Raw genomic sequence first — 11,786 nt, forward strand, 5'->3', positions numbered from 1 at the left:
ATCAAAGTAAATCGAGCACAAAGGACACTAGTGGCAGGTCTTGATATTAAAGGTCATCACACTGGGTCTGGACCAGGTCAGGAGAATGAAAATGTTTTAACCACAATTCTTTATGCTTGCTAAAATCCCACATCACACAGAATCCATCAAGGGAACCCAGAGAAATAAAGAACAGTGGAGACATCATGAAATCTTAAGGTAAAAAGGAATGAGTTTGTTAAGCAGAGCAGGTTGGACCAGATGATCAACTTTCATCTCTCATTCAAAAGTTATTTCCTGGAAGGGGGTGGAGATGAGGGTGGGGCCATAAAAGGGGTCCAGAAACCACATGATTACACACACAAGGCAAATATTAAAATTTTGCACTCTTAAGTATATCACTTCGGCCTCAGTAAATCCTGACCTGTCCACAAATTGTGTTAAATCAGCACAGTCTGTCTGAGCCTGGTGCTGGCATGGATGCAGAAGATCAGTAGAGGCGCCAGTGGGAGGGGCTCACATTTCCACATAAGAATTGCCCACATGCAAATCTTACTAATCTGGACATGCAAATATTACTTATCAACAGTGATGGAGCCCATGTTCAGATTCTTTTAAGCCCTAATTTCTCCACTCCTCAACATGAAGATTCAGAGCCAAAGAAACTGGAGTCAAATTTTACCTTTGTACTTGACCTTGGTAGGATTCAATTTATTCTTCTGTAAAATGAGAGGGTTAGATTAAATAACCTCCAAGGTCTCTTCTAAGAGCTGTCTAAGTATAGCTAGGTGGTCCAATGGTTAAGTGCAAGGCCTGGAGTCAAGGAGACCTGAGTTCAAATCCAGCCTCAGATACTTACTACTTACGTGACCCTGGGTAAGTAACCTAAACTTCTATTTACTTCCCTTTCTTATCTGTAAAATAGGGATAATAATGACAGCTCCCTCAGAGAGCTGTTGTGAGAATCAGATATTTGTATTTGTAACATACCTGGCACATAGTAGGTACAATATAAATGTTGTTAATAATATAATTCTAGTCCTAGATCTCTGAGACTGTGACTGTAATGTTCCAGTTACTATTTTCATAGATCTCTCTCATCAGATACTCCAGCTTGCCTTATTCCCCTCCACCCCCCTTCTCCCTCTGGACAGATCTCCAGGCATGATAGAGTTTGCAAAACACATTTCATTTCCTTGATCTGCCAGTGCTTTTCAGATCACCACATCTTAACCACAATTTTGTTCCCACCAGACTGGAAAAATCTTACATGCCCCTTAAGGTTATAACCACCAAATCTTCCTGCAGAGAAGCCCCCAGTGGAAGTTGGCGGGGGGGGGGGGGGGGGGGGGGGGGGGGTGGAGGGGAGGGATTTTCCTCAAACATTAAAGTCCCAAAGCAGTATTCCATTCCATTGTGTAACATTTCCTAATGGCAAGTTCTAGCCTTTGATCTCAGGTAGAAATAGAATAGTGCTAGTGGAAGTTGTTTAGACATGCTTCCCAACCTTGGGCTAGCTCTTTGCAGCTGCCAAAAGGATTTTTGAGCCAGTCAGGATAGCTGGATGAGTTCCTGGCCTAAATCAACTCTACTTCCATAAATTCCTTAATGACCAAGTCATGGTGAAGGTTGGCTCTCTCATGGGTAACATGGTAAGAGAGCCCTCTGGTGGACACACCTTTTAGAATTTTTTTCACAGGATTCAGAAATGTTTGGGAGCTGATACTGATGCCCGTGGTGACCAATGTGGGAACTTACACAGAGTCAAGGTTCAGTCATAGACTTATTATTCACTGCTTTCCAGACAGTGAATCAACATTTAGCATAGAACAAAGCCACTCTAATGTCCAAGTCTGTCCAGGGATTACAGACTTAAGCATGAATGTACAAGGGGGGAACCAGTCATATCCCTGACTTCTCTGATTAAGTAGATTCTCACAATTAAGGCCATGCTTATAAAGATTTATAGTGGAGTCTGTGAATTTGTTTCTAATAATTGAACTATCTTTTAGTATGTGTTTTATTTGTAATGCTATATACTTTTTTTTAACTTAAAAACATTATTCTGAAAAGTGGTCCATAGGCTTCAATAGGGTGCCAGTATTGAGGGCACCACCTTATACCCCAGTTGCCATCCTTCACTCCTTACTCTCTCATCCCATATTTAATCTGTTGCCAAGTCTTTTTGGATTCTACCTTCACAAAAATATCTCCAGTATATTCCCCTTTCTCTTGGGCTTTAAGCACCTCATGCTTAGCCTTCTAGTTGGCCCCCCTGCCTCAAATCTCTCTCCATTCCAAACTGTCCTCCCTTCATCTATCAAAGCACAGATAAACACACAGAACTAACCATGTCACTCACCTATAGATTTAACTCCAGTGGTCCCATATTACTTCCAAGATCTAACTTTAAAAATTCTCTATTTGACTTTCAAAACCCTTTGCAACTTAATCCTTTCCTACCTTTCCAGTCTTCTTATACTTTACTCTCCTTCATGTACTCTATAATCCAGTGAAATTGTCTGTTGTTCCTCAAACAAAACATCCCTTACTCTAAGTGTACATTTTCACTGGCTCTTTACTATGCCTGGAATTATCTCTCTTCTCATCTCTTTCTCCAGGTTTCCCAGCCTTCCTTCAAATCCCAGTTAAAGTCCTACCTTCTGCAAAAAGTATTTACATTTGTGTCTGATTATCTCCAGTTTATCATATATATGTATGACATACATATGTTGCTTGTTCATTAATTTCTCACATATCGTTTCCCCATCTAACTGGGAGCTCCTTGAGAGCAGGGACTGTTTTTGCCTTTTTTTTCCTATTCTGTGTATGCTCAGCATAGTAGGCATTTAATAAGTGCTACTTGACTTAACAATTATTGCTTCTGAAAAAGGCTTGTCAATCAACTGCCATATTGGTCATCTTTGTGACTTCCCTGACAGTAATTCCTTTCCCTGGCTACCACTCCTCTAGATATGTGGTCTCCCTATTAGAATATAAGCTGCTTGGGGGCAGGGACTGATTCATTTTTGTCTTTACATCCCTTGCAACTAGCACAGTATCTGGTGCATGGTAGGTGTTTAATTTTGTTTGTTCTTTATTTTCAGAGAGGACCAGTGACATCATGGGGTGATGTCTTAACTTGTATGAATTGGATTGAAGTAAGGCAGAGTTGTACAAAGTCATCAGCCTCACTCTCTTTTCCAGAGTCATTGAAAGTCCAGTGGCATGACAAAAGTCAAGAAATACAATGGACGATCTTGGAGTCTTCAGTGTTTGATCAACCTTTAAGCACTCCGTAGAAGCTATTTTCATGTCTATTGAAATGCCCATTCTGCTGCGAGAAGTATTCACATGCTTGAAGTAGACATCCTCCTAACTCACCAATGGGTTTGAGGCCTGTCAGTAACCTGCAATCTGGTTCAGCCCATCTGCTGAGATGGTTTTACCAGGGTCACTGCACATGCTACAGCTTCTTGGAGCCAGAAGGGAGCTGAGTGCCAGGTGGACACCAAAGGTAGATGAACAACCCTGAAGAGGTCTCGGCAAGCCCTCATACCAGAGGTGCTAGCCCTTCTTGAGTCCTACCATGGGGTACTGTTCTCTCTGATAGTGCAATAATTGGCATTGTTCTGTGAGTGAGACACAATGGAAAAGAGGAATCTGTAGGGTAAGCCTTACAAGGCAGCAGCAGAAAGCACCTAGAGAGAAGAACCTAGAATGGAGGCCTTGAAATCTTTGATTGTGTGAAGAATAAGAGAAAAGAGAGAGTAGATGATTAGAGGTGTCATGAATCAGAGAATGAGGGTCTAGACCGTTAAAGAGAAGATGAATAATAAAGAAAATTCCTTTTTAGAGAGGGGCACAAAAAATAAGATTTTTTAAAATTCCAGTGAATAGGACTAGTTAAAGGAGAGGGAAAGGGGAGGGTAATTTAAAATTACTTGACTAATGGAGAAGGAAAAAGAGGAGGAAAAATATATAGCCAGATAAAAGCAAGAGAGAAAGAGAAACTAAAAAACAAAACCCTGAAGAGAAAAAGTAACAAAAAAAAAGAAAGAATCAGGGTTGAGGGGAAGAGAGCCAGTGAAATAAAGTAACAGAATATACATAATACTGTGTATACAGTAGAAAAGGGGAGAAAATCTCAACTTAAAAAAAAAAACAATTAAACTATTAGAGGCAGATGGAGGAAAATATAAACCTAAGTCTTATAACTTTAAATGTGAATGGATTAATAAAATGAAAAATAAAAATGACAGATTGGATAAGAAAACAAAAGCCTCTAATCTGTTGCTCACAAGAAACACATTTTAAAAACCAGACACACATAAAATAAAAAGATGGAAAAAAATTTTCTGTGTATAAAGTAAATCCAAAAAAGGAGTTGCCAGTATGCTATCAGACAAAGAGGTACTTAATGGATGTTTGCTGATTATTTGCCTAAGCAGAAAGACATAAACTAGATCCAAGAGCTAAGAAATCCAAGCTCACTCTTATAAAACAGAACAAAGTCAGAGAAGTAGCAGGGAGGAAAATCATGACCACTGGCAACTGAAGATTTGTCTTCTGGAGGAAATGGCCTGAGATATATGCTACCGTGCGAGAGGTCCAGGCACTTACAAAACCTGTTAGTATTTTATTCTTTTTTGGCTCTCCATAGGTATAATCTTTACTGATCTTTAGAATGGAGCTTCCCCAATTTTTTTTTGTTATTTTTGGAGTAATACCATGGTCCTGTGAAGGCACTTTCCTGGTACCTGACAAGATAAAAGGAGAGAGCCTCTTTCGCAAAAAAATGCCTGCTCACAGTTCCCTAAATGCAAATCCACCCTGGGAACACCCTCTGGCTCCTGAGAAAAGGTCCTACAACCCTCAGTCTCCTCGATCCCTGAAGACAGCTCCTCCAGAGACGGGTGATGTTACATTGATCACAACCCAATGAAACATTGACTGTGACTTAGTTCTCCCAAAAGGGAATGGATTCAGGAAAGATGTGAAATATCAATTCTTTGTAAAAGCTGCTTGAACAGTTTCTAAGCCACCAAATCACCCAGAGCAAAGAAGAATAAGGAGAGATGGGAGAGTGAGACAAGAAATAGGACCACAGTACTAGAAGGTGACAGAGGGAAAAAGAGAAAAAAGGAAAATAAAGATTGGGAAAGAGAAAAGGGAGATAAGAGGACAGTGTGACTCAAGCTTTGCTAAGGCAAGCAGAAGAGTATGGCAAAATCTGTTTGTCATGGGATCCTTAGGATCTTTAGCAAAAATTCCTCAGCATCCCTACTGGGAGTTTTTAGGTGTGGACTTTGGCAGTCTCACATTGAAGTCTATTCTGACATGCTTAATGTGAACTGTTAGATAAGAGAACATCTCCAAAGAAAATCAAGCCCTTTTCCACATGTGAGGTTGTTGATGTTGTATCCTCGGACGTTAGCACAGGGTCTGGCACATAAAGTCGCTTTATAAATAATTATTGATTACTGGTGAGGAAATGAGGAAATTGCCCAGAACCACACATTTCCAGATGAAGATGGATTCATAGTAAGTAAGGGAAACATTCACTTATTTCCAAAGTGCAAATAGTTCCCGCACAATTTCTCCTTTAATTTAAAAGGTATTAACTGCACAGGGAACATTGGCCCCTTGCAGATAAACCCTTAATAACTAGGCAAGGGTATCCTAGAACCCACTCAAACTGGCTACAGTTAAATTTTCAATACCAGAATTGGAATAGACTTGAATCTGGTATTAAATTTTAATACCAGAAATTGGTGAATGCTACAGATCAGAACATGAGTTTATTGTTTTGTTGATTGTCTAATCTTAAGAAAGTGACAGAGCAAATGTTAATAGCAAGACAAATTAAACTTCAAAATATGTCCAGTGTATTTTTCCCCCAGAGATCCAGTTGTTAAACATTTACTCACACATCCAGGGCTCTTAGAAACTATCCTTTTTATTCAAATGATAATTTGGCTTTCAGGCACCTCTAACTAGCCTGCATGCACCCTCAGGCTGTGACCTTGTCGACACCATGCTGGAAGGATAGGGGAATGTCAAACATGACCTTTAAGGCAAGCTGTCTGAGAAGTCTTGAACCCCAGGTTTAAGCCTGAGGATAACAACAGCGACCAGTTGATTTCTGTTCTGCAATGACAGTGTGGGAACCATGAAGGAGGTTAAGCTGAGACTAGAGCAGAGATAGATTTCAGATGTGCATTTTTGGCTATAGGAAGGAATGGCATCCTTCCAGAATCCTTGGGGTCTCTTTAACCCCACAGCTGCTTTGGATACTAGCTACAGAATTTAATTCTCAGGTCCTACTCTTCAGTGATAGCATCTCAGAGTTAGGAGCAACCATGGGGACCATCTGGTTCAGGGGTTCTTTGTTGTTTTTTGTGTGCTGGGCCTCTTTGACAGTCTGGTAAAGCCTTTGGACCCTTTCTCAGGATGTTTTATTGCCTACATTTATAACAGAAGGAAATGCCAAATATCAACAAAAAGTGAGGGAAAATAAAGATGCGATTTTTCCCATAGAAGTTCACAGACCCCCCTGAAATTCATCCATGGACCCCTCGGAGGTTCATGATCCCCTGTTTTAATCCAATCCACACTGGACCAAGAGCTCCCTTTACAATACAGATGGCAAGAAGCCATCTAATGTCTAATTGGTGAGCTCCACTGAGAGAGCCCTGTGCCTCCTCAAACATGGATTCCATTTTGGAATGTCACTGTTAAGAAGCTCTCCCTTATATCTAACTGAAATCTTTATGTCTGCAATTTCTCCTCCATAGTTACAGTTCTGACTCCTGTGGCCAACACAGCTAATGTATCTTGTATAGATTAACCTACAGAAGACGTTTAGTCTATCTTATGCTACTACTGTTCAGTCTTTTCAATCTGTCCACCTTTCTGTGACCCTACTTGAGGTTTTCTTAGCAAAGATACTGGAACAGTTTGCCATTTCCTTCTCCAAATCTATCTTAGACAGTCCTTCAAATGAGAGCTAGCTTCAAAGTCTGGAGGATTTGAGTTCAAGTCACCTCTGACACTTTCTGGCTGTGTAGTTCTGAGCTAGTTACTTAACTTCTCAGTTACCTGTCAACTCAAGATTATAATTTGCAAGAAAACAAAAACAGACTACCTGCATTGACTGAGGGAGTTTCCTCATCTGCAAGTTCCCCATACCAAAGAAATCACAGATCCAGTCTCTAAACCTATTATATTTTTCTTCTCCAATCTAAATATCCTAAGGTTCTTCAAATGATCATCATTTGGCATGATTTTCAAGATCTTTCCCCATCCTGGTGACTCTCCACTTCCACTTATCATCTGAAGTCACCTTAAGTGGATAGAGCACCACCAAGCCTGGAGTCAGGAAGACCTGAGTTCAAATCCAGCTTCAGACACTTACTAGCTGTGTGACCCTGGGCAAGTCGCTTAATCCTGGTTTGCCTCAATTACCTCAGTAATAAAATGGGGATACTAATTGCTCCTTCCTCAGAGTTGTTGTGAGGATCAAATGGGACAATATTTGTGAAGCATTTAGATGGCATTTGACATGCAGTTTGTCATTCAGTTGCTTCAGTCATGGCTGATGCCTCATAACCCAATGTGAGGTTTTCTTGGCCAAGACACTAGAGTGGTTTGCCATTTCCTTCTCCAGCTCATTTGACAGCTGAGGAACTAAGGCAAATAAGATAAAGTGACTTGCCCAAGGTCATACAGTTAGTAAGTGTCTAAGGCCAGATTTGAACTCCAAGAGATGAGTCTTCCTGAATCTAGGCCTGGCACTCTGTCCCAGCTTTCCCAAGTACATAAGAGATGCTATATAAATGCTTATTCCTTACCAATATTTTTGTTTTAAAGAAAGGTACCCAATTACCACAGATCAGGGCTCGCTTTACTATTCTGTAGATTGTCCAGACAAGAAATTTTGTGTCCATACTAGAGAGTCTGGTTGCTAACCACTTCCCAGCACACCCCTGTAGTACCCTATACACATTCCAGTAGAACTGTAGTGACACTCAGAGGATGAAGTCATCACCAGACTGGAGGCCTCGGAAGATTGTAAACTGCTATTGCTGCTGCTCCTGCTACAGAGAACAGCCTTTAGATTATGCTTTAACATTTACAAAGCAATTTGCCTCTGTTATCTCATCTGAACCTCACAACACCCCTGACAATGCTCCAGGTATACTCTGACCTGGACAGACCATAGCCAGACAATGGACACCATGCCTTTTTTCATGCAGTTTATTGTATCATTGATCTCTGAACATCCAGGCAACTATTACTTTCACTAGTAATTTTTTTCTGTCCTTCCTATTTCCACCCTCCATTAAAAACAGAACTAAAAAATCTAGTTTTAGAGAAATCTGAGAAGAAAACTTATCATTTGACTTCTCAAATATCTAAATCTTATTTTGTAATCTAGATTGGAAGTACCGCAAGGGTAACAGCAACCACCACCACCACTGCTACTACTACCACTACCGCTACCACCACCACCACCATTCATATAGGTGTTTCAGGTTTGTAAAACTCTTCAAGTATATTATTGTCAATCACACAACAACCTTCCGATGCAGCCGTTGTTGTGATTGTTCAGTCACATCCAACTCTTTGTGACCCCATTTGGAGTTTTCTTGAAAAAGATAATGAAGTGGTTTGCCATTTCCTTTTCCAGCTCAGGGAACTGAGGCAAAGAGGGCTAAGAGACTTGCCCAGGGTCACACAACTAGTAAGTGCCTGAGTCTCCCTGACTTCAGGCAAGACACTTTATCCACTAAGCCACCTTGCTGCCTCTTGGGTGCATTTTACAGATGAGGAAAAATGAAGAGAGAGGTTAATCAGCTTCCTCTGGGTCACATAAGTGTTTGAGGAATGCTATTTTATGCACAGTCTTTTTTAAAAAATAAATTTATTATTTATTTTTTTTAAATTCTGAGTTCCAAATTCTCTCACTTCTTATTGCCCCGGTGTTATTCACTTCTATGAATCTTGACAGTTCAGGGTTGTACTTTTAATAGAGCTGGTTCTTAATGCATATTTATTGATCTTTCTAGATGGATTAAATGTCGTCCATTCCAAAGCGCCTCCCCACAAAGCAATTGCTTCTAAACCAGAGTACCACTTACATGATGATCCTGCCTTAGCTACATGACACAGAGGAGATGAGGCTGGAAGCGGACAGCCTGGATTTGAAACCCAGATTTACATCTCCTACCTATGTGCCCTAGGTGAAATTATTTAAACTCCTCAGAGACTCATTTCCTTATCTATACAATGAAAGGGTTGCACTCAATGACCTCTGGGGTCCCACAGATTGGATAACTAGATATTGAAGGTAAGGAGGAGTTAAAGATGACCCACTTATTTCAAACTGGTAATAAGGAGGATAGCAGCATTGCCATCAATGGGAACAGGAAAACTGAAAGAGAGAACTGGTTTGGGTAGGAATGGAGATGCAGAGTTGGGAATCATCTGAAGAGGGGAACACAGGAATCTTAGTCACCAGAAGAGATTTGTGTAGAGAAGGAAAAGCAGGAGACCATTGAACCTTGGGAAATACCAGAGATGAAGGAGATGGGAATGGGAGTTGAAAGAGTGAAGAAAACAGAAAAACTGACAACATTTTAATATACACTTGGTATCAACAAGGTCCTCTATTTATAGTGGACACTGGGGTGTAATGGTGAGACCAACAGATTTGAAGTCAAAGCATATTTGTTGTTATCTGTGACCTTGAACCACTTGCTTAACCTTGATGGGCCTTGGTTTTCTCATCCATAAAATGAAAGGTTTGGAGTAAATGATGTTAATTTTTTAAGATAAAAGTCAAAGAACAGCTTAGGTCCATTTTCACTCAGTACCTCTCAGCATGTTATATCAAAGGATCCATCAAATATCAGAATTGATGGTTATGTGCTGATGTTTCTATTTCTGTCCAATAACCAATCAACAAAATTTGTTAAGTGCCTATCACATGCCAGAGACTTTATTAGGTGCTGTAAAAATGAATATAAAGAATGAAACAATCTCTGCTCTCAAAGAGCTTACATTCCAACAGATGGGGGCCATAGGCCATCCTCTAACTCCTCCCTCAGCCATAGAACTAAACAAGGTCAAGATGTTTGGGGTTTGAATAATTGCCTCAGTCATAACCTCAGATTCACTTTCTATTTTGTTCTGAGTCACGTAGAGATATTGCTGAAAAGGGTCTTTCTCTATATCTAGGTTAAGAACAGACCTTATTTGCTCTTAGGTAACTGTTAATCACTTCCAGTTCTGGGGTGACAGCGTGGGAACCAAGGGAGATAAGGCTGTGGCTAGAATGGAGTGATTAGTTTCAAATGTCTGTGTTTGGGTCAAGCAAGAAATGAAATCCTTCCAAAATACTTGGAGCCTTTAACACCGTAGCTGCTGACTTATTCTAACCAATGATTTATTTAACTGTTCCCCTTCATCTATTAGAGTGACTATGCCCGAAGCATTATTTACTGGTATCCTATAATGCAGCAGACCCCCAGAAGCTATTACCACAATCAAATATATAGGGCAATTGAGCTGACAGAGTAGGAAGAAAGCTGTTTTAGTCAATAGTCTTAATGGTACTGTAGGCACCCCTCCCATTCCGAGGCTGCCACTACCTACAAGCGGAAAATAAAGATGGACAATCTAGGCCTCTAGACTGATGTTTATGCTTGCTTTGTATGCTCCAAAATAGTAGAGCTATGGGTCAGAAAGGGGAAAAGCAGGAGAGGCAAACCCCTTCACGGAGAGGAGTATTGTGACTCTGAGAGTGAAGTCATCCTGAGAATCCTGGTGGTTTTTCTTATGTCTGTGTTCCCTTGTGTTTATATGTTTCCCTGCAAAAGTATTAGACATTGGGCTGTGTTGCAAACCACCTAAGGGATTGTTGGTATGGAAAAAATCCCAAAGATTTAGCCAGTGATGACTGTCACAAGATCAAAAATAGCTGTGACTTTCACACCTCCTGAGTCCTTCCCTATAGAGCTGGGGAGGACCTTCCTTCTTCCATAAAATCAGTAGTCACTTCGATTCCTTTAAAATTCATTCCTTTGTAATTGCACTTAAAATGCGACTATAATGTCCTAGAGAATCTACTGCTGGATATATATTCAGAGAAGTCAAAGACAGAAAAATGGGACCTGAATATGCCAAAATATTCTTTATCCTTTTGAGTGCCTATGCCCAAAGCATTGGTTAGCAGTATCCTGTAATATACTTTTTATGGTAACAAAGGAACTGGAAATTCCCCCATTGATTGCAGGAATGGCTGAACAAAGTATGGTATGTGAAAGTAATAGAATAATATTTCTATGTAAGCAATGGCAAATATGAAGAAACCAAAGTATGAATTAAATCCTAGAAGACTTCTATGAACTGATGCAGAGTGAGGGAAAGCACAGCCTGGAAAATAATATATGCAGTGACTGGAGGTGTGTTCGTCCTTCATTGCCGAAGAAAACTATGCCATCGGAGAAACAATGACATGACTTGCATTCGACTTTGTTTTGAGTGAGCGAGGGCTATGCAGGTCACCAGACTCACTTCTCCTCCAGAGCCATCTGAATCCAGTGACCAGATATTCATCAGGATGACTGGAGATGACCCAGGATGAGGTAGTTGGGGTTAAGTGACTTGCCCAAGGTCACACAGCTAGTGAAAGTCAAGTGTCTAAGATGAGATTTGAACTCATGTTCTCCTGATCCCTGTACTGGTGCTCTCTCCACTGAACCATCTAGCTGCCCCTATGCAGTGACTCCATGAATGGAATG

At 40.5% G+C, this 11,786-nt stretch overlaps 1 long non-coding RNA gene across 1 annotated transcript; it reads left to right on the forward strand.

Annotated features, from left to right (window-relative positions):
• Positions 1-412: 412 nt before the first annotated feature.
• Positions 413-4,255, forward strand: LOC140531740 (uncharacterized). Its single transcript, XR_011976418.1, has 2 exons — positions 413-855; positions 3,087-4,255. It is a non-coding gene; the product is annotated as an uncharacterized lncRNA (long non-coding RNA).
• The last annotated feature ends 7,531 nt before the right edge of the window (positions 4,256-11,786 follow it).

Source organism: Notamacropus eugenii, chromosome 3 (genome assembly GCF_028372415.1).
Source record: "Notamacropus eugenii isolate mMacEug1 chromosome 3, mMacEug1.pri_v2, whole genome shotgun sequence".
Taxonomy (NCBI): Eukaryota; Metazoa; Chordata; class Mammalia; order Diprotodontia; family Macropodidae; genus Notamacropus; species Notamacropus eugenii.